Source organism: Canis aureus, chromosome 21 (assembly GCF_053574225.1).
Source record: "Canis aureus isolate CA01 chromosome 21, VMU_Caureus_v.1.0, whole genome shotgun sequence".
In the NCBI taxonomy this organism is placed as follows: Eukaryota; Metazoa; Chordata; class Mammalia; order Carnivora; family Canidae; genus Canis; species Canis aureus.
In genome coordinates this window covers 51,224,140-51,251,043 of record NC_135631.1, presented here as the reverse complement: position 1 = coordinate 51,251,043, position 26,904 = coordinate 51,224,140, and the positions used below count along the sequence as shown (strand labels likewise).

The following is a 26,904-nucleotide window of genomic DNA, read 5'->3' as shown; positions in this document are numbered from 1 at the left end:
CTTAAAATAATCAAAGTAAACAGATTTACACTACATTTCAAAAAATTGTATCTATGCAATTTACCTAAGCTCTTCTCATCTCATCTTTATTACAAAAAATTATCCTGACTTAATGGAGAATTAAGAAGTTATACTCTAAAATGTGCACTGCTACAACTTCTTGGTAATTTTTTCTCATTATTTTCAAATATTCCTCCATCTTCTTATGTTTGTTCCTATGATTTTTACTATGAACTCAAAATATTTATAAATAAATAACAATGTGAATTAAACGCCCGTGTTTGTGAAAACACTGTTGTAAAAATTAATATCCATTTATATCTTCTTGTATGAGGACATACATTGTTCATACTGTTGTTCTTATTTTTTCTATCTCTTTATTAGTAGCTTTATTGAGATATAATTCACATACCCTACAATTCATCCATTTCAAGTCTTAAATTCAATTGATTTTAGTGCATTCACAGAATTGCACAACTGTCACCATAATTACCTTGAGAACATTTTCATCACTCCAGAAAGTCATAAGTAATCATTCCCATTCTCCCTCAAGCTCCCAGAGGAAGAATAGGACATGTGGTGATGGAAGCAGAGAGTAAGAAGATGCAGGGAAGGGGCCATGAGTCAAGGAACCCATGTAGCATATAGAGCTTGAAAAAAAACAAGGAAACTAATTCTCGCCTGGAGTCTCCAGAAAGGAATGCAGCTTTGCTGACCCCTGGAATTTAGCTCATTGAGATATATATCAGACTTCTGACCTATAGGACTGAAAGATAATACGTTTACTTTTTTAAGCCACAAAAATCGATGGTAACTTATTACAAAAGCAATAGAATACTATACTAGTCTATAGAAGAAAATTAATTTTTGTATATTGATCTTGTATCTTGCAACCTTGCTTTACTTACTTATTTGTTCTAACAGATTCTTAGTGAATTCTGTAGAATTTTCTATAACAAGATCATATTATGTTCAAAGATTTTCTTAGTTATCCTATCTAAACCTCCAGCATAATCATGAATAGAAGTAGCAAAAGTGACATCCTTATCTCGTTCCTGAGCTTAGAAATAATCGTTCGGTCTTTCACCATTAAGTATAAAGTTAACCGTGGGCTTTTTGTAGATGTTCCTTACTAGGTTGAGAAAGTTCCCTTCTAATCCTAATTTATTACACACTTTTCTCATGAAAGAGTGCTGGATTTTTTCAAGTGTTTTTTTTCTGTCTATTGAAGCAATCAAGTGTTTTTGCCCTGTGTTTTGAGGGTACCTGGGATTTCTTGTAAACAGGTATGGTAAGATATGCAGACTTGAGGGGATCCCTGGGTGGCGCAGCTGTTTAGCGCCTGCCTTTGACCCAGGGCACGATCCTGGAGACCCGGGATCAAGTCCCACATCGGGCCCCCTGCATGGAGCCTGCTTCTTCCTCTGCCTGTGTCTCTGCCTCTCTCTCTCTCTCACTGTGTAACTATCATAATAAATAAATAAAAATCATTAAAAAATATTGAAAAAAAAAAGATATGCAGACTTGGAAGTGACTGCTATGAAGGAATAAGTTTGCTCACAGTTCCCTAGAAACAGGAGGCCTAGAATGTATGCAGGGCCACACAAGGGGACACCAAGGTCAGTAATGAGGCAGGAAGAGTTCAGGAAAAATGTTGGTAAGAGACTTCATTGTCGTATATACAGGAAGGAATGGGCTAGGCAGGATAATCAGGTTTAAGATTGACTAATTTGAATAATTTCAGTGGGCTCTGGAACATAGGGAATATCTCTAGTTGTCTGGTACCTGCCCCTGAGGTGATTAGGGCAGGGAGATAGTACCCATGGGTTTGACAGCCAGATAAAAGAGGTGTGTGAGGGGGTGGCCTTTGGATTGATTGGCTTGCATATGAAAAGCACACTTACAGGCAAGTTGTTATTTCTAGGAATTAGCTAACCTTGGGGGTGGGGGGCAGTATCTACAGAAGCAGCAAAGCCCCAGATGGCAAAGCACAAAAAAGCAGAACAACAAAAAAGACATGCTTAATACACCATGTATTCCAGTGAAATGGTGTTTTACATCAATTAACTTTTTAATGTTAAACCAACATTGTCCTCTTGGGATAAATTCCATTTGATCATGATGTATGATCCCTCTTATATGTTGCTGTATTTATTAGTTTTTTAAGGGATTTTTGTATCTAAGTTTCTAAAAGATACTGTTCTACAGCTTTTCTTTTTTTCTCTTTTTTGGGGGTTTTAGCAAAGGAGAGTGGTTTGTTTGGTTGATTTTTGTTTGTTTTTTCCCTTGGGATGCCTTAGTCTGGTTTTGTTATCGGGGTAATGATAATCTCATCAAATGAGTTGGGAAGTGATCCCTAGTCTTTAATTTTTTTGCAGACATTGTGAAGAATTGATATTCATTCATCTTTAAATATTTGGTACAATTCACTTATGAATCCATCAAAGTCTAGGCTTTTCTTTGCGGGAAGTTAACAAATTAACAGTTCAATCTCTGTTTTATGGGCTTAATCAGATTTTCTGTCTTTCTTGAGTCAATTTCAGTTCTTTGGGTCCCTTTTCGGTATTTTCCCGTGCTGAAATATTTTCAAAGTTTAAATTATTACGTTATTACATGAAAGTTTTCAAATTTAAACACAATTGTATAAACATTTCTCAAATAAGTTGTATCTAATTTATATTTGGTGTTATGTCCTCTCTCAGTGAAACACAGTGGGAGACTATGCAGACGGGAGAATCAAGCTTAGAATTCCTTCAAAACAAAAATGCAAATATTTATTAAGTTGTTTCAAATGAAACTGCCTTTTACAAGAGTGAAAACTTGACAAAGGTTGTCAATTTCATGTTTGACCTTATTAGTTACCCTAAAAACATGTCTATCTTGATCTGTTAAAATCCTTTCCTTCCCGTTGGCTGTTGCTATTGTCTTACTTTACTCTGCTAAGGTATTTGAATACCCACACAAACACAAGTGTTACTTCAGACTCCTTAGTCTTCTAGTTTTTCTCCTTCTGTACCAAGTCAATCTTTAGTTACTATAGATTCTTACACTCTAACATGCCTCCATGTCTTTTGTCTGACTCCTCTGGACACTCACAACATGGTTTTGGTTGAAGTCCATGTTTTTTTCTCCTTTGGATTATTTCTCCTATTCATTCCCTCTTCCATCGCCTGAAATCCCTCCTCTTCTCCACAAATTGAGAGATTATTCTTCTCTTAATATAAAACATATACTTCCATCTGCTTCAAAAATCTTCACTGACTAAGACTTCCAGGGAAGATGGCAGAGTAAGAGGACTCTAAAGTCACCTTATCCCATGCCTACAACTAGATACAGTCAAATCAGTAAAGATAATCCAGAAAATGATCCAAAAAAAGGAAAAGCACACTTCACAACTCACTGTAGAGGAAAGGCCACATCGAAGAGGATAGGAAGTGCAGAGACATGGGTGGGGGTTGTGGGGGGACCTGTACCTTGAAGGTCTGGCTTCCAGGTAGAGGAGCTACAGCAAGGAGAGGGGCAAGAAACCCACTATCACCCTGAAGAGCCTGGATGAGAAGGACAAATCCCCACAGCATTTAGCTTTGAAAATCAGAGAGGCTAAATTTTGTGAGTTCTTAACAACCCGTGGAACTTAAATCCTAGAACTCTAAAAATTAGAATGTTCAACTCTGAGAGATCCCAGAGGGTGAATAGAAGCTGAGTCCATGCCTTTAAGAGAGAACACAACAAACACGCCTCGGAGTTAACAGTGTAGAAAGAGCAATTTGACACATGCCTGGGGCATAAGAGAGGGAGTTAGTTATTAGTCTCAGAGTTTACTTAAGGACTTCTCCAGGAACAACAGAGCTGGCAGGCATCATTTCCCTCCCCCACCCCCAGTATAATCAAATAGCCACCTGTGGGAACAAACACAGCAGAGGCATTCACTACCTAACTTGGTTACACCACACCCCGGCCCCTTTAGCCAGGCCTGCCTCAGACCTAGCAAGGCAAGTCCCATCCCCTAGAAAACCAGCACAAACCCTACAAAAACTGGATCTCTTGAACTCCCGTAAAGGACACATGCACCTTGTTAAAATTGCACCCCCCCCCACACACACACACTCAATTTGTAGAGCCACTCATGATGCCCCAGCCTCTGCAGCAGGAATGCATCCCCTGCACCCTTGTACTTCAGTGCTTTGTGGAGTGGCCCAGCTGGGTCAGTTTCAGTAGCAGCTGCACATCCCCCGTGAAAGAGGACCAGCGCCACCTTGTTAAAAATGCATGTGCCACCCACTGCTTTCAAGATCAAGAGACATAGCTGACACAAAAACAGACACAGACAGGCAAAACAGGGAGACAGAGGAATATACCCCAAATGAAAAACAGAACAAAATCATAGCAAAAGACAACAAATTCAGAAAGACTGAAGTCATATTATACATTTTTTCTTTTTTTTTTTAAGATTTTATTTATTTATTCATGAGAGACACAGAGAAAGAGGCAGAGACACAGGCAGAGAGAAAAGCAGGCTCCACTCAGGGAGGCTGATGCAGGACTTGATCCCAGGACCCTGGAGTCAGGACCTGAGCCGATGCTCAACCACCAAGCCATGCAGGTGCCCCTGAAGATCCCTTGAAAAGTTAAAAATAGAACCATCTTATGATTCAGTAATCTCACTACTAGATATTTACCCCCCAAAAAATACTAAAACTAAATACTAATTCAAAGGTATACGTGCACCCCTATGTTTATTGCAGCATTATTTATAGTAACCAAATCATAGCAGCCCAACTCTCCATCAAGAGATGAATGGATAAAGAAATAGTATACAATAGAATATTACTTGGTCATAAAAATGAATGAATCTTGCCATTTGCAACAACATGGATAGGGCTAGAGAGTACAATGCTAAGTGAAATAAATCAGAGAAAGACATGTGGAATTTAAGAAACAAAACAAATGAACAAAAGATAAATAAAGAGAGACCAAAAAAAAAAAAAAACCCTGACTTAACAATGAAGAACAAACTGATGGTTACCAATGGGGAGGTGGGTGGAGGGACAGGTGAAACAGATGATGGGCGTTGATGGGCAAGTACGCTTGTCTTGATAAGCACTGAGTACCATACAGAATTGTTGAATCACTGTATCGTACACCTGACACTAATGACACTAATGTAATGCTATCTGTTAACTATACTTGGATTAAAACTTTAAACTTAAAAAAAAAGACAAAGCAGGGGTTTGGGTCCCACTGGCTTTTTTTTTTAATTTATTTATTTTTTTATTTTTTTTCCACTGGCTTTTCTTGATACCCTGGTGAGAGAGGACAGCTGAGCCAAAGTCAGAGGCCTCGTATCTGTAGAATGAAGACCCATGAACACAGAGAATCTTGTTTGATTTGTTTACCAATGAGCCCTCATGCCTAGAACTGTGTTTGGTAACATGGTAAGTGCTTAATAAATATTTGTTGAATGAAAAATGCGCACATACACACATACATATAGATATACATTCACACATACATACATACACAGTGCATCCATATATACACGCATGCATATGTATACATATGGACACACAGACATACATGCACATATACATTCACATATCTACATATATACACACAGACATACGTGTATACACGCATACACATACACACACACAATCATCTTCACTGACTATAGAATGTAGTCCAAGTCTACTTGAAATTTTCCCTTCAATGCCTTTCCCTTGCCTGGGTCTGCTTTCTGTACCTTTTTGTTCTCTAAATTCCAGTGGTCACAAGTTACTTCTGGTGTCTGAGTCCTTTATGATTCCACTGCTCATTTTTACTTGACTGCACAGGATGTCTTCCATGCTCATATGTTAACTGTTAGCTCAAATATCTAAAATGCATGTATGTACACTCTCCTGCCATCCCTTCTACCCCTATAAAAGTTTATCAATCACCTACATATCTCCATTCCACCCTGTACAGGTTCTATCATAAAAACTACAACATGTTCTTTATAAAACATATGAGTGCGCACACAGTCTGCCTTCCTGTTTCAGATTCTAAGCTCCTTCAAGCCAGGAACATGCTCGATTGGTATAATTTTACTTACTGTTTATAATTTGATAAGAGTTACAAAAATCTGAGAAGACAGACTTACATATGCAATAATGAGTTGCTTTTGTCATTTAACAAACAAAAAGCTTCAGCAAACAAATGTGTTTTCTTAACAATGGAAGTGTGCAGAGGGATTACACAGAAGCCCTGAAGGGAGGGGAGGGCTAATGGAACATATAAGTGATAATCAGTGAATAAAGTTATTAATCAAGGAAATAATTTTCACCAAAAGGAATAAAGTAGGCCAAGAACTTTTTTTTTTATTTTATTAATTTATTCATGAGAGACACAGAGAGAGAGGCAGAGACAGAAGCAGGCTCCCCACAAGGAATCTGATGTGGGACTGGATCCTGGACCCTGGGATCATGACCTGAGCCGAAGGCAGACGCTCAACTGCTGAGTCGCCCAGGCATCCCAAGTAGGCCAGGATTTGAATGGGATCTATGTTATTTTGAACCCAATATGTACCAGATACATTATATTTTGTTTGTTCACACTTAATACAAAAAAATTCTTATAGGGTGAGTAGATTTTTCTCAGGTTAGCTGTAAAGTGTGATAGTTAATGATAATTCAAGGACTGCTTTAAAGAAAAAAAAAAGCTTCTCAGTTTTATTTGTATTTTATGCAGGCTTGGTCGTCATATGTTACCTTAAAGGAAAATGTCTTAAAATTGTAAATATCATTTTTCTGTAATATTAAATTATGAAGACTCCGAATATCATGAGAAAATTTTATTCATTAAAACAAGTGACTTCCCCAAAGTAAGTTATTAAATAGGAAAAATAACCAGGTGTGTCTCATTCCAAATTCTGTAGCACCTACCCCTGCATTCTCCTGGGCTAGATTTAGGCATTTGTTATAGAGGGAAGGGGATCATGGATAGAGCAACTTCTGGCAAAGTTAATCATCAAGTTTGTAACATATTACATGTCGCTAGTATACTTTAGATTAATTCCCATATAATAGAAGGGTTTGCATTGGCAAACAATGGATACTGCTTCTCCTGGCGGATGGGTTAATGGGCCTGGAGAAATGCTTCACAACATAATTAGAGCAGAGAATCCATCCTGAGGGTATTTGCAAGCTACATTCTTTCCATTTGTTGGGTAGGGAACCAAAAGTCAAGTACTCTCCTTAGACTGTGAGGCTCTGTCCTCTGGGTTCCACCGGGCTACTGTTGTTCCCTGAGGAATTTAGGCAGGTCACACTGGAGTGGTGCAAATTTCACAAAAGCTTATGGGGTGCTGAGAATAACATTGTCAAGACCCGAATAATTGGGTCCCACCAACTAGGGGTTATATATGCTTGGCCCTTTCAAGTCCTCTTTCTTGGTTTGACTCTTTCATTACTAAAACAGTGAGAATAATTTGTACTTTACCTATTTCTCAAGACAGATGTGAAGATTAAATGGGAAATTATGCATAAGTGTCTTGGAAACTATAGCTATCTTTCCAATATTAGGTGTTATTATGTAGAGCAGTTGAATAAAAGATTAAATTTCAGTAAAGGCAAAGTCAGTCACACAGCATGAAGAGCATGCAGCTGTAAAAGATTATACCAGAGAGAGTAGACATCAAATGTTTTCCCTAGATTAAATGTAGATTGTACTTTTAAGCCTCTTAAACATCATTTAATCCTTCTATGTTTTAAATAAACTATTTCATTTTCAAAATAATTGTTCTTTGAAGTGAATGTGAAAGATAAAAAAGAGAGAGAGAGAGAGAGAGATACCCAGTTTATATAAGATAATAGAAAGTACCTGTATCTAAATGCTGATTTAAAATGCTGAGGCTGGGCAGCCCGGGTGGCCCAGCAGTTTAGCATCGCCTGCAGCTCAGAACGTGATCTTGGAGACCTGGGATCGAGTCCCGTGTCGAGCTCCCTCTGTGGAGCCTGCTTCTCCCTCTCCCCCTGCCTCTGTCTCTGCCTCTCTTTGTGTGTTTCTCATGAATAAATAAATAACATCTTTAAAAATAAATAAATAAATAAATAATAACTAGAAAGATGCTGAGGCTATTCCCAACCTACATGGATATTTTTTTTAATTGTATTTATTTATTTGAGAGAGAGTGGAAGGAGGAGCAGAGAGAGAGGGAGTGAGAGAATCTCAAGTAGACTCCCCACTGAGCATGGAGCCTGACACGAGGCTTGATTTCATGACCCTGAGGCCACGACCTGAGCCTAAATCAAGAGGAAAATGCTTAACTGACTGAACCACCCAGGTGCCCCTATATGAGTAGTTTTTTTTTAACAACATACTAATATTTTTCTAGAGTTTTAAACATGTCCACGTGCCTTTAAAATTCCATGTGAATTTTCATTTAATGGCTACAGAAAGTTCCTATAATGCACATTTGACTTCTCTTCTTTTATTTTTTGTTTAATACCTGTCCTCCCTTCCCTTAGCCAGCTCCAGTTTCAGAGAACTTTACTTTACCTGAGCCCATTGTTTTTCATCACTGTCCATTCTCTGCATATGGTTTCATGGTATCGTTCGGTGGAGAAATGTACTCCTATATGTACCTGATGGAGTTCAGGACACACCACCCGAAAGATGCTGTCTTGGCATATTAAATGTGCAGTTTCTCAAGGAGTTTGAGAAAACAGCAGACAAGAAGGTCACGTTGACCTTCCTCACCCCCTTTGTTTTTCTTCCCTGAAAGCAGAAGATAAATCTCCTTGAAAGTTACCATCTCTGTACCGGGAGGAAGAAGATGTCCTCAGCACCAGAGACAGAATTTAGGGCCAAGAAGATTGTAAAAGCAAAAATTGTTACTTCTTCATCATTTTACCACCCCTAACTCAAGCTCTTACATCTTATCGATCCTTCACAAATTTATTGTTTTACTGTCTGAAAGGTATAAAATCAGCCTGCTCTTTTCAGTTCTTTGAGTCTCATATCATGGGGGGGGAGGGGGGCTTCCTCATGTACACATGTAATTAAATTTGTTTTTCTCCACTTAACTTGTCTTTTTACTACAGGAGGGTCTCTGCCAAGAATCTAAAAAATTAGAAGGAGAATTATTTTCCTTTTTTTATATATCCAACTCCTGCCTGGATTTCCTGTTGACGTAGATAAGAGATTGAGGTCAGAGAGACAAGCCCCTATCCTCCCCCCTTCAACACACACACCTGGCTCATTCTGTAAGGGCAGCACTGAGGGTCTCCCTCTTTCCCACCTCACACTGAATACTTCAATCCCCATCATTCCCATTAAAATAAACAATGAAGTTTCCATGGCTGATTCACTTTCTAGGGTCTAGACTAAGACCAATCACTTATCTGTTCTCCCCCATGTACCCACATGCTCTAAAATCCCAGGATGCTTCAAAGGATAGATCCATTTCCCTCCCTCCCTGGACTTGGGCTTTCTTTGGATGTGGGAAGCTGGCCACGACAGGGAAGACTGGGCTTGGGGCTTTGAGCATCCAAAGACAGGATGGGTATGTTTGTCTGATTTTGCGAATCTTCAAGCAAGAGGGCTGCAGGGCAGGGACACCTAAATCTGTCTATTTCTGGGAATGGGAGTTTGATTTATGGGATTTCAGCATCTCAGCTGATTGTGTTTCTGCTTCCTCTTTCACTAGCCCTTTGATTGGCAGAAATCCTTTCCTGATCCTGGGAATAAGTATACTGGTAATCTTTGCATTCTTTCTTGTTGTGACTTTGCAGCTTTTTTCCCTATCTTTTCACAGGTGGAAAAACATTTTGAGAAGCCATGGCTAACCACATACATTTTATCCTGGAAGTATAAATCATTTTCTTTATGTATTAGGGAAGAAAACATTCATTTTGGCTAGAAGAGAGGTAAAGTATGATACCGAATGCTTTATACGATGTAATTATAAAAGATATAGTAGCAAAGCAAATAATTTCCTATAATTACTCATGCTATGTCACAGATAATTTGGCACAATGATAATTGTATTAGTTTGCTAGGCTGCCATAACAAAGTATCACAGACCAAATGGCTTAAATAACAGAAATTTATTTTCTCATAAATCTGGAGGCTACAAGTCCAAGATCAAGGTATTGGCATGTTGGTTTTTCCTAAGGCCTCTTTGCTTAACTTGTAGGTGGCTGTCTTCTCTCTGATTCCTCTCTCACAAGGTCTTCCTTTTTTGAATGTCTGTGTTCTTATCACCTCTCCTTTAAAAAAAAATTATTTGAAAGAGAAAGAGAGACAGAGAGCATGAGTTGGGGAAGGAGCAGTAGAATATGGACAAGCAGACTCCCCTCTGAGCATGGAGCCTGACATGGAGCTCCATCTCAGGACCCTGAGATCATGACCTGAGCCAAAATCGAGTCGGACATTTGACTGACTGAGCCACTCAGGTGCCCCTCTTATCTCTTCTTCTTATAAGGACATCAGTCACTCTGGGCTAGCGTTCACCCTAATAACCTCCATTTAACTTAATTACCTCTCTTAAGACCTTATCTCCAAATACAGTTACATTCTGAGGTACTAAGGATTACAACTTCAACATATGCATTTGAAGGGGACACACTTCAACCCATAGCAGATGTGAAGATGAATCCAAAATGATTTTTACAAAACTGATTAATATATAATAGTATTATACTTTATTGAAAAATAATTATCTACTTTAAGTAGCTACTGATTTATTTTAAATGTAAATTCATACATCACACTATAATTCTTATTAATTCACATAACACTTAAGCTATGCACTCAAGTATTATTTTCTTCAAGTTCATATCAAGACCATGATCATTCATTATGAAGTCAAAATGAAAATGAATTAGTACCAGAAAAAAACCCCTTCCACTGGGTTTCATAAAAGTTACTTTAAAATCTAGCACTCAAGATAATCAAAAGAACCAGTGTTGTACGTTCCGTTTCCAATTCCCTTGTCTGCTGGAAATGCAGACAGACAAGTTTCCTTCAAGGAAATGTTTGTAATTATTGTACTAACATGCTTCAGTATTCTGCATGTTAAGGAAATACAACCGAATCTTAAGTAATAGAATTTTAAAACCGAGCTTACTTTTTATCATCATCAGCATTCTAATGGTCCCTTGCCAATAATATACCAGGATATTTTTTAAAGCTTTGCAGATAGTACTAAGAAATGAATGCTTGTTTTCACTCCTGAAAGAAAAATCACATAAAAGAACTTAAATATCCAAAATAAGATATATATAACAAGCCTGACTTCTACAATAACTTTCTCTATTATGATAATTTGTAAAAACAAATGTATTTGGTATTTTAGAAGGAACAAGGAAAGTTCAAACAATTTTTGGAATTTGGAAATTAAGTATGTCATTTATAGTCAGACAAAAAGTTTCTGTTCTGTGATTTTTTTTAATTCTAAATTCTTCAGTATTGGATACTGAAAAAAATGAATTTTTTATATCCAATACTCCATGTTTGGTAGAATTGGTTCTTTTAATATTAAGCTATTAAAAGTTTGTGTTTTGTAATAGTTTTAAATTTTTAATATTAGATTTATTTATCTTAAAACTGGAAGTTTGTACCTTTTGACTACTTTAACCCTTTCCCTCCACCTAACCCCATCCTCTGGCAATCACCAATCTGTTCTGTTTCTATAACTTTTATTTTGTTATTTTTAAATCTTTTTAGTTTCTGCATATAAGTAAGATCACATAGTATTTGTTTTAGCGTGTCTGATTTTTTTCCATTTAGCATAATGCCCTCAAGGTCCATCCACGTTGTTGCAAATGACAGCTTGTTTTTGTTTTGTTTTGTTTTGTTTTGTTTTGCTTGTTTATGGCTTTTCTATGGCTGAATAATATTTCATTGTATACATAGACCACATTTTCCTTATCCATCCATTAAAGGACGCAGGTTTTATTCATGTCTCAGCCATTGCAAATAATGCTGCAATGAACACAGGGTTGCAGATATCTTTTTGAGATTCCTTTGATTCCTTTTCCTTCAGCTATATACCCAGAAGTAGAATTGATAGATTGTATGGTAGTACTATTTTTGATTTCTTGAGGAACCTTAATACTGTTTTCATGAGGTTTCTCCTTTTGCCACATACTCATTAATGTTTATTATTGTTTTATTTCATAAATCTTCTATGTATATGCAATAATATTGACTAGTTCAGAAATATTTTAAAATACATAAACATTTATGGTTAATTGGTTTTTCCTAATAAACTCCACTATTGCAGCACAGAATGATGTGAAAAGTTGAAATTTATTTTATTCCATATTTATGTAGTCTATTATACATTCCCCACATTAATTTTGAACACTAACAATTTGAAATACTTCATTTTACTTATCTTAATATGAACAAAATAGATATATGTGCTATTTTTCATTATAATTTCCTCTTCTCATCCATTTGCATATTCTTTTGTTGTGCGGTGGGAAGATTAATAAGAAATATTGTAACAACAAAGTAGAAGACTTCCAAAGAGTATTATAGTTGACCCTCAAACAACATGGGTTTGAACTGCATAGGTCAACTTATACACAGATTTTTTTCAATAAGTACAGTACACTACTGTAAAATGTATTTTCTCTTCCTTATGTTTTTCTCAATAGCAATTTTCTATAGTTTACTTTATAATAAGGAGGAGTATATAATATATATATAATGAGTGTGTTATTCAACTGTTTATGTTATCAGTAAGGCTTCTGGCCAACAATAGGCTATTAGTACTTAAGTTTTGAGAAAATCAAAAGTTATACACAGATTTTGACTATACAAGGGGTAAGCATCCCTATCCCCCCATTGTTCAAGAGGCAACTGCAATTATGAAATATTACTCAGCCATAAAAAAACAATGAAATCTTGCCATTTCCAAAGGAATAGATGGAGCTAGAGTGTATTATCCTAAGTGACATAAATCAGTCAGAGAAAGACAAATACCATATGATTTCACTTTATTTTAATTTAAGAAACAAAACAGATGGATACAGGGGAAGGAAGATAAAAAGAGAGAAGGAGGCAAACCATAAGAGACTACTAACTATAGAAAACAAGCTGAGGGTTGCTGGAGGGGAGAGAAGGGGAAAGGAGGGACGGAGGGGAAGGAGAGGGGAGAGGAGGGGAGTGGGGGATGGATTAAATGGGTGATAGGTATTATAAGAAGGGCACTTGTTGTGATTAGCACTGGAGAGTGCTAATGAAAGACATGAATAAATAAATGAAATATTTATTTCATAAATAAATGAAATATTTTTTTAAAAAAGAAGATATATAAACACTTGAATATAAATGAGAAAACTGTTGTTAAAATTACTGTATTGACCTTAGAAAAATCAAGTAGCCAATTATTTAAAACAATAAGAGTCCAATTAGGGGGCAGGTAAGGGGTTGAAAAAAAAATGTCCTCCACCACAGATAAAAAATGACTAGTTTGAAAACATAACATAAGAAAAAAAAAATCCATACATAATGGAAACAAATATTATAACTTATGGAAGTTAACTTGAAATACACCAGACCTTGTGAAGGATATGTGAATAGAGAGCTACTGCGTGTGTATAGATGAGAAAGCACAACATGCAAAAACTCAATTCTCCCTAAATTAATCTATAAATTCAGGGCCATAACAATCAAAATTTCTATAAGATTTTTTTAAAGAAAGTGGCAAACTGAGTCTACATTTATAGAGAAGAGTAAATGTACACAAATACCATATACATGTATGTGGATAAAATATATTTGTGTGAAATGTAATAGAGAAACATAGACTATTTATGTAATACACAAATATAGGCTCTCAGGGATAGTAAAAGTCTCTCTTTTTTTTTTTTTTTTTTTTTTTTTTTTTAACAGAGACAGAGTGTGTGCAGAGGTGAGGGGCAGCAAAGTTAGAGGGAGAGAGAGAATCCCAGGTGCCCCTAGTGAAAGTCATTCTTAAATGGAAAAAGTAAACCATAACAGAAAACAATTAGTAATTTAACTACATAAGCAATTTGTGCAACAAAAGCTTTCACAAAATCAAAACAAGTAAAAGATTTGGGGGATATATATTTAAAATATATAATAGACAAAGGATAAACATTCAGATTATATAAAGAATTTCTATAAATTGATACAAAAACTGAGCTATAAAATAAGGAAAAAAATATATAGAATAGAAAGCACAATGACTAATTTATACATGAAATTATCTTAACCTCACTAGAAATTAAAATAACACTGAAATATTCTTTTTCATTGATGAAAATAGGACAACTTGAAGTTTGATAATATCGAGTTTTGATTTATGAAAGAATAAATTGGTATAGCCTCTCTGATGAGTGATCTGGAAGCAGGAATACATTTGCTCCCACCATTTAATTTCTGGATATCCATCTTAGCAATAGTCCTACAGCTACACAAAGGGGCACAAACAAAAATATCTATTGAAGAGTTCTAATAGCAAAAAAGTTAGAAATAACTAACATACCCCTTAAAAAGGGAATGGTTTCAGAAATTGTGGTATATTCATACTTTGGAATACTTTCACACAGTTGAGTATAAAGACAGGCAGATCCAGATAAATCTCTTGTATATCTCACCAAGATACACTGTAAAGCAAAAGAATAATGTAATACAAGATACAATATATGCCTTAAAAATACCCTCAAAACAATACCATATGGTTCATACAAGTACATATGTGTGAAGAAAAATGTCTGAAAATATCACATGTAATTAATATATATAATCAGCTCCAGAAAATAAACAGGGAACTGGAATTGAATTAGAAGTCAAAAGAGAATTAGCCATCCTCTATAGCAAATCTTGTGTTTATTTATATGTATTTGCTTGTTGTTTGTGTGTTAATTATGTAATTAAAATCTATTTAAAAATAAAATTCTGAAAAAAAAATAAAAATAAATAAAAATAAAATTCTGCAACATGAACTTAACTTCACACACTATATTTGGGACCAAAACCAAAGTTAGCTTCTGCACTGTTTTCTTTTTAGAAGTACCTCAAATTTAAATGTAATATCCTGGGCTTCAGGATGTAAAGGCTAGACAAGACAGAGGTATATCACTGAGGTCACACACCCTTGGCTGGTGCCAGCGGGCAAGTCCTCCAACAAGGTAGGCGTGGAACAACGTAGCAGGGAAGTGGGAGGGAAAGGTGCCAGGGACACATGCCCCTTTCAGGGAGAGGCAGATTTTCTGCTGCTGCCCTGGTGTGTCAACAGCCTGTGCTTGAGCATTTCTTCCTCCAGCCTGTGCAAGGAACTCAGAGTTGCGTTACGATCTGCCTCATTGTCATGGTCCACAGGAAACCCATTTCCACACTCTCTATGAGGTGCAGAGATTGACGCTTTGTCAATAGCTTGACTGGCCACGCTATTATGCTGACACTTTTACCAAGTAGCACAGGAGCCTTCTTGCAGATCCTTGAGTGTCTCCATGTCCTTTCTTTCAAACACATGAAACTTGTTTACACATAAATAATAACATAATGAAAAGTATATCATTCCCGATAACTAAATTATAAAATAACTAAAGTTTAAAACCTCTGTAAGACATATAAATACCACTGAAATTCCCTCACAAATTGAAGGAATATTAGTAAAGTGACTGCACATAGGTTTATTGGTGAACTTCATCAATCCTGAGAAGCTATTGATTATCCCCAAATATACATGAAAAAATTGTTCTTATAAAAATTTTATTAATTTCTTCCATTTTTAGAATAATTTTCCTCTTGTGCTTTTTTGGAATTTTCTCAACATTTTGCATGACAAACCTATCTAGGTTTTGGATCGAGCACATGTCACTTCTGCCGAAACTCCTTTCCCATGCTACACTCTTCTCAGTTTGCCAAATAATTGTATAGCTACACTTTTGCTTTCATGTCTTTTGCACATCTGTGAGGTTCAGGAAGGCTATTGTAACTTATCCGTGCCATTAATTTAAGATGAGGAGGTCACTGATTTTGCCTCACAGGATATCTACCCCACATGTATGTGAGAACATTCTCTGTCTATTCCACTCATGACCCAAGACGGTTGCATCTCCCTCCCCTTAGCATATTCCTTAATTTAACCTATTTGCAAAGCACTTGGCTGGCTTTTCTTATAGGTAAAATTGTGTTTATAGGTATTTCCTCGTTTCAAAGAAGAGTTTCCTGATCCTTGTGCTCAGAGTAGCATGTTATTAGTTTGAGGGTACAAAGATGGGCATAATTTGTATTCTCTTATTACCTAGACAGTGCACTGTATTTTTGTGTAAATGTAGCCCAGGTTACTATGTATATAAGTAACTGTTTATATATATAAACATATATATATATATATATATATATATATATATATATGACATTGAAAAATTAAAGAAAAACATCAGTTTGTTATAAATTGCAATATTTTGGTAAAATAATATAATTGAGATAATATGCTTGTTTTGAGATACACATATCCTATGTGCTATGTAAATAAAAGCCATCTTATATGTAAATATAACTGTGAAATATGATATGCACATATACCACTAAGTGAAAGATATTAAGCAAAAGCCAACAGTTATCTATAATAGAGAAGTATGCTTGATGAATTCTGAATTCCTAAATTCTTGTTGATTATTTACAACTGTGACTGACATGTTAATTTCTGAATTTTTAGCCAAATCTAGGGTGGTATAATTTGTATTATATATAATTTGTGATATAATTATTTGACCTTTCTCTGAAAAAAGTCAAAATAAGTCTTTGTCACCAAACTTTATTGAGTCTACCATAATAATAATAAAATGAAAGTACTGCTTACTATAGGATCCTTGCCTGATTCTTGTTATGGGAATTGGCAGAAATAGTGGTGACTAGCATTTTATCAAATAGTAATGACTAGCATTTCTTCATACTCAAAAATATTTAGAGTCTGGTGCTTACTGGAAAATTGGAATGAATACATTCCAAAATCAATTTTTGTTTCTGAATGTACAAATTTTAGAATCAGACCTGTCATAGAACATGCTTCATATTATGGATATCTATGTACTGAAGAAAGTACCACTTCATTGGGCATTGAGCTCTATGACACTAAGGTGAATAATTGAGTATCCCTCCTGGATAACCCTGAAGTTGAAATTTCTAGCATTAATCATGGCTGGGGAAATTTGGCTATGTCATTGGAACAACCACAGTCATTAGGGCCAGGGAGCTTGAATTTCAGGTTGTTCTGATCCTTCAGGCAAGATATTCAATATTTCCTGAGTAGGATCTTACTCTCAAGCAAAATCTTTCCCCTATACAGAGAACTCTGAACCTTGGATTTTTCCATGATCCCAATGAGGTCTTACCTGAGAGTGTCATGGCATCTTGATGCTGAACCACGATGTCCAGGATAATTTTGTTGCATTGTTGTTCTACTCTAAATGAGATTAGATTGGTTTGTAGGACTATGACATATTGAAATGTCCATGATTCTTTTCTGTTTCTATTCTCTAACCTTTCTCTTTCTTTCTTTCTTTCTTTCTTTCTTTCTTTCTTTCTTTCATTCTTCTTTCTTTCTTTCTTTCTTTCTTTCTTTCTTTCTTTCTTTCATTCTTCTTTCTTTCTTCTTTCTTTCTTTCTTTCTTCTAAACTTTGAGCTCATTAATGATACGTGGTCTCATTGGAGGCTTACGCAATAAATAAATGCATTACTGACCTCTGCTTTGTAATGAAGAGAGAGAATCCAGAAATCTGAGTTCTCCCAATGATTTCTTGCTTTAAACATTAAAAACATACGCAAGCCTGAATGTAAAAGAGCTAATTTAGTTAATCCAATTAACTTCATAATGCAAGTGCAACATATCATTAATGCTATTTCCTCCCATTTGTTTAATGGATTATCTAATTTGTTTAATATAAAAAAGTAAGACAGAATTAGATTCAGATGTTGACAGGTTTTATGGAGAATGTGGGATGGAAAAGGAACAATGCACTAATCTGTAATGCCAAAGCTAGACATGAAACACATTTTATGCATTTCCTAAACCTTAACTAGATTTAAATTTAACAGAACTAAGTGATGTCATTTATATAAATTATTTGCATTGCCATGTCTGCTTTACCATGTGTTTCCCATATATGGGCTCATCTTAAAGTCATCTTTACCTTAAGCTCATCTTTACCTGAAGCTCATCTTTACCTGAAGCAGAAGAATTTGAGTAAATCCAGAGACAAATTAGGTGATTGGACGTTGTGTCAAACTGAACGCCATTGCCTCATTTCTCTTGTTCCCTTCATGCATCCCGAAATTAATGTTCAATTTTGAAAACTAGACGCTTAGAAAGACTTCTCCCACATGTTAGTATTATTGGGATATTACCATCTACCCTCTCTCTCTCTTTGTCTCCCTTTCTTCTTCAGTTCTTTCATTTTGAGAAGGTAAATACCTATTCAGGTAAATTTTAAGCTTTCAAAGTATAAAGTATCATAAGTCAAAAAAACAAATGAAAAACACATATTAGTATATTCTGGCAGCAGAGAGAACCTCTCTCAAAACTTTGTAGCTAAAATACAATCTTTTGTTTTGTTGTGTTGTGTTTTGTTTCATTTTTTTAATTTGTTTTGTGGTGGAACAAGAACACAGGAGCTATGTTTCCTGGGTCCTTATATACCAAATATGCACTCTTGCTCTCTTACCATGTCACATTAATCTCCTATGCTTTAGATATAACTGTCACATAAAACATGTGACCCTAGCCTTAATGAAATTACTTTTTCAAACAGAAATTATCTTATTTAACATTTTTAAGAAGATCTTATTTATTTATTTGAGAGAGACAGTGAGAGGAAGAGCACAAGCAAGGTGAGGGGAAGAGAGAGAAGCATACTCCCCAGTGATCGGGGAGCCTGATGTGGGGGTTGATCCTGGGACTCTGTGATCATGAACTGAGCAGAAGGCAGATGCTTAACCAACTAAGCCACCCAGGTGACCTTATCTTCTATTTTTAAGATTTATTTATTTATTTGACAGAGAGGGAGAGAGAGCACAGAGGGGAGGGCCAGAAGGAATAGGAGAGATAATGTTAAGCAGGCTCCATACTTAGCACAGAGCCTGACTTGGAGCTCAATCTCATAATCCTGAGCTCATTACCTGAGTTAAAATCAAGAATCTGACACTTAACCAACTGAGTCACCCAGGTGCCCCAGAAATTATCTCTTTAAATAAAACATATGCACCTTAATTTTGTTCTTCTTTTAAATCTTATATATATATTTTGTACTTTTTCTTTCTCCATATCTGTTTTTGTTAGTACAATTTTTTAAGTTAATTTTTCTATTTTGTGTGCTATTTTATCTTCCTAATGGACACCCTTCACGTTGTATAATTAATTATCAATCCATATTGTTCTAACAATCTGAAAATTTATTCAGTGGCTACAAAATAGAAAAATGTAGAATTATTTCCTTCCCTCATTTCTTGGTATACAGAGTTTGTTGAGATTAGCTAAAATTTTAGTTCCAGATTATTGCTTGTGTTTATGTCAATAACTTGCATGCCATTCTCTTTCACTTTACTTTTACTGATGAAAAAAAAAAGTTGAAAGGTAAACAAATTATAAGATATTTGCAAAACTCATGTGGAAGCAAAATATTCCATTCCCCTTATAATCCATTTTTATTTTTTTTTCCAATTTAAAAGTCTTTTGTTCCCTTCACATATCACTGTTTCACCAGCGCTAAAAAATGGGATTTCGTACAGAGCTCTGAGACCACAGGCTCTCCTAATTAGCAACTAATTAGCAACTGCTTGTGAGAGAAATGCAGGACAGATACAAAAGAGGAAAGAGTGGTTGACTGTGGTGGATGAAATAGAATTTTAAACAATGAAAGCGTGTTGAAGGAAATAATTTATTAGACTTAGAAAATGAACTGATATACACAAAGACTACGATCTTTTTTTCTGCATGAAATAATCATAAAATATTTGCCCTTGAATTTCCTCTGGTAGGTAACCTTTAATCTCTAAGGAAATTTCCCCTCTAATTAATCATCATGAGTGATATTCAAATTTCTAAATTTATGTATATAATTTTAAAAGATATATAAACATCCTTTCTTTTTTTTTTTAGTTTAAAGAATCTTATGTTTTCTTATCTTCTTTTACGCCAAAAAAATAAATTGATGCCATCTTTTTTTAAAATAATGAGTATGAATAATTGTCACATCTTCTGTCACACATAGGAGATGAACAGCTTCAGACACATCTATTATTTTGGAACATTGTATATATCAAGAATAATACCTAAGTTATTGGCTTTTTATTGACCTTTGATCCCATAGAAAGTGATCTCAACTGCATCTCTGTTCATATGGAATCTATACCATGGGAATAATCTATGGAAAGTTCAGTTAAGAACTTCTACTCATGTAAAGTACTGTTGATATTGTTATTATTTTCTTTTCTTTGTTATTGGTTTCTAAATTACCTGATAATCTTTTGAAGGAACTGAAGGCCCACTTCAATGTTAAAAGATAAATGCTATACACAAATTGTATATGCAAGTGATAAAGAAGGCCCAGGGCAGATGAGTCTAAGAATTGTAACATTTACATCTTTGGTCACAAAAAATAACAACATTTTAAGAGAGAAGATTCATGTTAGCCAAGCATGAGAAAAAAACAAATGACCAACTAATTCTCTGGTTTCTAAACTTCTACAACACTTCTATCTTAGGAAAAGCTCAGTCCACTTGTGCCACCTCAGCCGCTGTTTCTATACTGGAGTCTAGGGCCAAAGCCCAGCTATGCTTTTTTTTTTTTTTTTTTTTTTTTTCCAGCTATGCTTTTAAAAAAAATGTTCATTTTTTAGTCTTTGTCTTATGTACATGTAATTACTTTCTGGGTATTAAAAGGATATAATTCAGGTGTTCTTGACTTGATGTGCTTTCTTAATATCACCCCCTCCCTAAACTTCACACACACATACACACACACACACATGCCTGCACACACAAAAACCCTATAAGCAAGTTTGCTCTGTGATTCCATTGGATACATGTGTATAACCCGCAATACACTGTCACTCATTATTTAACAAAAGCTCCGTCAAGATGCACCTTTCAAAGCAAAGTTTTTGAAAGAAATACAATCCATCTGCATTCGCACTGTATTCTAAAATTTACTTTTTCACATATTTTCCTTTGAAGACCAGAAGCAAGTGAATAGTTCGAACAAATCATATTGACCCTCTGTATAATTAATTTTATGGAAATGAATTTTGACTTATTGCCAGCACCCTATATTCATATTTAAAAAAAAACACTCAATAAAGATATGCTATTTATATAAATAGCAAATGTTTAAGAGGATTGTCATCTAAAGAAGCACGGTTGAATATCCATCACCAATAATACAGGTAATATCACCAATAAGGTCACCCTTTTGTCATTGCTTGCTAAGAAGTTTAGAACCAAATTAAATCCTCATACTTAGCTAGTTTACAGATCAGTCTGTTACACATTTTGAGGTCATTTAGGTCTCATTTCTAAACTCACTGTTCCTTGTCATTTTTAGCGTTCAGTAGAGGGTGATGAAATGACTAATTTCTTGATAAAATCGTGTCATTACATGTATATGTGTGGGTGTGGGACATGTTATATCAATATCCTTAAAAACGTTCATGTACTTTGACTCAATAATTTAATATCTGATAATATACTTACGGTCATAACAAAATATGGACATGATGACTTATGAGTGGTAATTCGTTATAAAGATGTTAAAATTATAAAATAACATCATAATCCAACAATAAAAGAATTGCTAATTAAATTCTGTGCCAGTCGCATAAGATATGTTATCATAACACATTTAAGGTGAAAGATAAATTCTCATGATGTTAAATGAACAAAGCAGAATATATACATAAAGTAATGCACTATGGTTTCGATTTTATGAAAACTGTGTGTATTTAATGGAAAGATAAACTGAAAATCCCTATATTATAATGTTCTCAGAGGTTTTCTGAGTGACAGGATTTTGGATAATATTGTTGGATTATTACATTTTTCTTCATTTTCTGGATTTTCTAAAATGTATTATCTTCTATAAATGGAAAAAAAGAGTATATTAAAACGGTCATTATGCAAGACTAAAAAAAAAAGAAAATTACGTGGAAAATCTAGAAGAAAGCTAGGTTTCGTTTTGTTTTCTTTGCACTAGCCCTTCCAGTCTGCAAAGACTAAAAGAATAAAAACAAACATTTGACATTTGTCTCATGCATTGAATGATTACATTGCTACAGAAGAGACAGATAACTTACTTATGAATTTGAGTATATTTTACAAATTCTAAAACATTGCTAAAACATTTTCTGGGAGCTGTACAAAAATTCAGAATACAAAATCAATCATAATTAAGAAAATTACCAACAAGAAAAGACATAGGATTCCAACATTACCATTTGGACAGCTGATCAGGCAAGGCAAGTAAAACAAAATATTATGTTTTGGGATGGAAGATTAAGAACTGACCTTTGTGGCATTAGTAAAAAATAAAAAGAATAAGAATCTCCTAACTACAGAAAGGTGACTTCGCATATGCATTGATTCCTTTTGAAGTTAAGTGGATATAAAGCAGTTTTGAAACCATGCTCAGTCCAGGTCACTGAGCGAACTTTGTGCACGTACCTCAGTCTGGTAAACCTTCTCTCAAGATATAGGATGCTACACAAAAGTATATGTGAAGAACAAAATGATATAATACTCTACGTCCTATACTATAAACATTGTGACTGAGAACAGCAAACAAACAAGAAACTTGATATGTTTCTTCATAAAAACAAATGAATAAAATCAATCCATGTAAATTCAAAAACATATTGAAAATAAAGTCTTGCCTTCAGTTTCTGAGTGTTTTTTATGAAGAAATAATCAAAGATGGAAATACGATAACAACACAGACTCTTTAAATTTATATAGTGGTGGTGTCGTCAGCAAGATGGTGGAACAGAAAACCTAATCTTTGGAAAGAATGAGGTTGCTTTTAATTCAGGGGTTTAGAAAAATATTACATGAAAGATTTCAATGAAAGTATATCTTTAGCCCAAAGCAAAATATCCTGTAGTTATATATGTAGATGTATATGCACAGTATGTTTATATTCAGAAATGCACACAAACACAAATCTACCTAAATTTTTAAAAATCTTAATTAAAATATAGACAGTAGAGTTTAATAGTGAGAAACAAACAAACAAAAAAAACAAAAAACTTTTTTTTCCACAAAATTTTGCCATTCCTCTGCTAAAAAGTCTTCTCCAATTTTCTCTTAATCTTCCTAAGAAAAATTAGTGCTAATAGCTAAGTATTTTGAAAGTTTGTAGTATTAAACAGACTTAGATATTACTTTAGAAAATCAGCTGAAGCTGTAATGAGCCTGACTATGCCGGTCTTTTTTGACTGATGATGAGTTATTTAAACAAACAAACAAAGCCTCAAGGCAGCTATTGAAGTAGACACAGTAACCCATTAAATTATTTCAAGATAAAACCATAGTAAATGTCTCAGGCCGTAGATTATAGACATGAGATTTCCCTTATTTATTTTCATGAGAGCAAGGTACATATTTCAAACCTTTATGTTAAGAACAGTTTTCATTTAACTCTTGTTTTTATTTTGAACTGTTTAGTAAGTTGGAAAGCAAGATACAAAGTTAAGTACTGGCAATTGACAAATCAAGATATACTAAAATGTATAAATTACAAAACTACTGTAGATGTAAATTGGTAATATATTTCTTATAAATATTATGTGTAGAAAGAGATAAAAATGTTAGATCAAAATCTGCATTATCGTGGCAACAAATGTTGTCACAAAAAGTATACTATATTTTTCTTAGTAATTTAATTGCCATATGATTCTATTCCATAAAACTCTGAGATCTTATCATTCTAATTACGGGGGAGAGAGCAAGATCTTATTCCCTTGTTCCATCTTAACCTACCTTGGAGCACACATATAAAATCAAATGATTGCTTGGGACATTTCTAACTAAACTGCTTTCACTCTATGCTCTCTCTCAGGACTACCTCATTTACTCCTAGATATCTCTAAAATCATTTTAGAAATTGTCTTCAGGGCAATAAGGATAAAAAAAGGAATGAAGGTCCATGAGCTGCAGATATTTAACATATAAATATGCTATTTATAAGCAACAGATTTTTGCACTCTGGAATTTCAAGGTAGGTAATGGTTTATGATGAGATATACATTTAAGCTAAAGGACCCAAATGCTTTGAGGGACATAATATTCTAGAATGTTCTGCTTCAGAGAACACTGTTTCTGAAAATGACTTTGAAGGAAAGGGTCTATTTTGGCTCAGTTAAAAGATTTCATTTCCATTGCTGATATCCACTGGGATTCTCTGTAGTGTCAGAGAGAGAGAGAGAAACTATAGCAAGATTCTGTTATTACCTCAGAAGATATATAAGAATGTGTATGTCTATTGGGCCTACTTAAATCTATGAATATGACTAAAATATTTGGAAATTGTCTATCATACCAAGAAAAGTAATAGCCTTCTGAAAGCAAAGAATTTAAATACTTGGAAAACCATGTGGAGAAAATAGAAAAGAAGTATTTATCTTTGGGGATAGAACAAAGTTAATCTTCTGAATTTGAACTACTCTGCACACCAGACTCTATAGGCAAACTTTGTCTTTACATTAAAAAATAATTATAAATGCATTTGATTTCCAGAATATGAATGACTACATAGTTCTGATAATATAGTAATGACTTTATTGAATTACTGTCTAAATACCTCTTTCAAATAATTTCTGGTTTATAGTGTGTGTGTTTAATTATTTGGTTTGTCAATGAGTTTTTCTTTTCCTTTTTTTTTTTGTTTCTGACACTAAAAGCACACATAACAAATGCAAAAATAAACAGGTGGGACTGAATCAAACTAAAAATTTTCTGTACAACAACTACAACAACAAAAAACAATCAACAAAAAGGCAACATACAGAATGGGAGAAAATATTTGTAAACCATATATTCAATAAATGGTCAATACCCAATATATATAAGGAGCTCATACAACTCAATACCAATAAACCAAATAACCCAATTGAGAAATGGGCAAAGAAGCTGAATAGATACTTTTCCAAAGAAGACACAGATACATGAAAAAGTGCTCAGAATCAGTCATCATCAGGAAAATCCAAACCAAAAACCACACTAAGACACCACTTTATACCTCTTTAGGGTGTTTACTACAGAAAGGCAAAAGATAACAAGTGTTGGTGCTGATGTGTAGTAAAGGGAGCCCTGGAGCACTGTTAGTGGAAATGTAAATTTGGATAACCACTATGGAAAACAGTATGGCAGTTTCTCAAGAAATTAAAAATAGGACTTACATACAATCTGAATATATGTATCCCAAGGAAATGAAATAGCTAACCTATTAGAGACATATGCACTGTGATGATCACGGCAGCATTATTGACAATGGCCAAGGCATGGGAACAACCTAAGTGTCCATGGAGGGATGCGTGGGGAAAGAAAATGTGGCACCACTGAAAATGAACCTCTTTTCCTGGAACCCAATTTAGGGCATGGTACCCCTCAACATGTGCCTGTGACCAGCCCTAACAGTGGTTTAATTTAGCGTGTATTATTGTTTTTCCCATCAACATTTTGCATATATACTTCACATATTTTAATAATGTGTAATTTTTTTTGTCAAACATCGGTTTCCAAAGGCCTCATTTTGAATTTTTTCTGCATTCTTTAGAGTTGTTATTCCTATTTTAACTGCATTCTACTCTGCTAGTACTTTACTTACATAATTATCTTCTTTAAAGGCTTACAGAAACAATTGAGCCATTTTGGGGGAAATCTGTGGCTTTTAAATGAGGTTGCTTTTTTTGGGGAAATAACCTATCAGTTATTGATCCATTTTCCTGTCTTGCTTTATCAAACATATTTTCTCTTTTTTATGTCTTGTTCTAAATACTGAATATAACTTCGCTAAGTTAATCACCACAGCATTCTTTTCGAGATAGGCATTAACATCAACTTTTACAGGTAATAAAACTAAAACTCAGTGGTTCAAGGAATTGATTTAAATTACCTTGTTCATAAGTGGATGGGTCAGAATTCAAGAGCAAGTGTGCGGAATCTAAATGCTCGTTCTCCTGTTAGTCATAACATAACTGTTAAATGGGATATGGTCTAAACATTCCCACCTAAATGTGGGATTTTTTTTTTCATTCATTAAACTTACAACTTTTAAATTTATTTTCGCCCCAGGGGTGCTGGCTTCATCAGATCATCCCCCAAATTTCCAGTAGAACCAAAATTATCTTCTCAGCATGTGCAAATCAATACTATACCTGATGAATTACTTTTTTTTTTATATTTCCCCTCGGAGGCAGCACTTTCTTGCTCTCCATCATTCAGTTCCAGGCAAATTGGCTGGTTTGGCCCCGATTCCTAACGGGTAGCTGCTGACAGTCATAGATACTTCATCACACAATGAGTTCCCACTGCTTCTCTGGTTTTTAATCACTCAGATTCCTAAGTCTCAATTAGAATTTTAAAGATATTGAGAATGAGGGCACAGGAGATAGATGCCTTGAGATCTTGTATTGCTAAAAATGTCTTTATGCTTTCTCACACTATGGCCATAAATGTCAGGTTGAAAATATATTTTTTTCTCATAATTTGAAGATATGTCTCCATCATCTCCTGATGTGTTTTGTTGGCTCTCAGTTTCTTTTCTTTTTTTTTTGGGGGGGTGGGGTGGAGGGATCTGCATCTTTCCTGCCTGGCACTCTTGGTGTATCCACTATATGTGGATATATGTGTGGAAATTTTCTCCTGGGCAGAGCCAAGGCACAGGACT

At 34.8% G+C, this 26,904-nt stretch overlaps 1 long non-coding RNA gene across 1 annotated transcript in view; it reads left to right on the top strand.

Moving 5' to 3' along the window:
* Positions 1-8,997, top strand: part of LOC144293496 (uncharacterized) — a 31,633-nt gene extending 22,636 nt beyond the window's left edge. The window contains exons 3-4 of the long non-coding RNA XR_013360718.1: positions 5,312-5,435; positions 8,768-8,997. This is a non-coding gene — a long non-coding RNA (uncharacterized LOC144293496). The remainder of the gene's footprint in view (positions 1-5,311; positions 5,436-8,767) is intronic.
* The last annotated feature ends 17,907 nt before the right edge of the window (positions 8,998-26,904 follow it).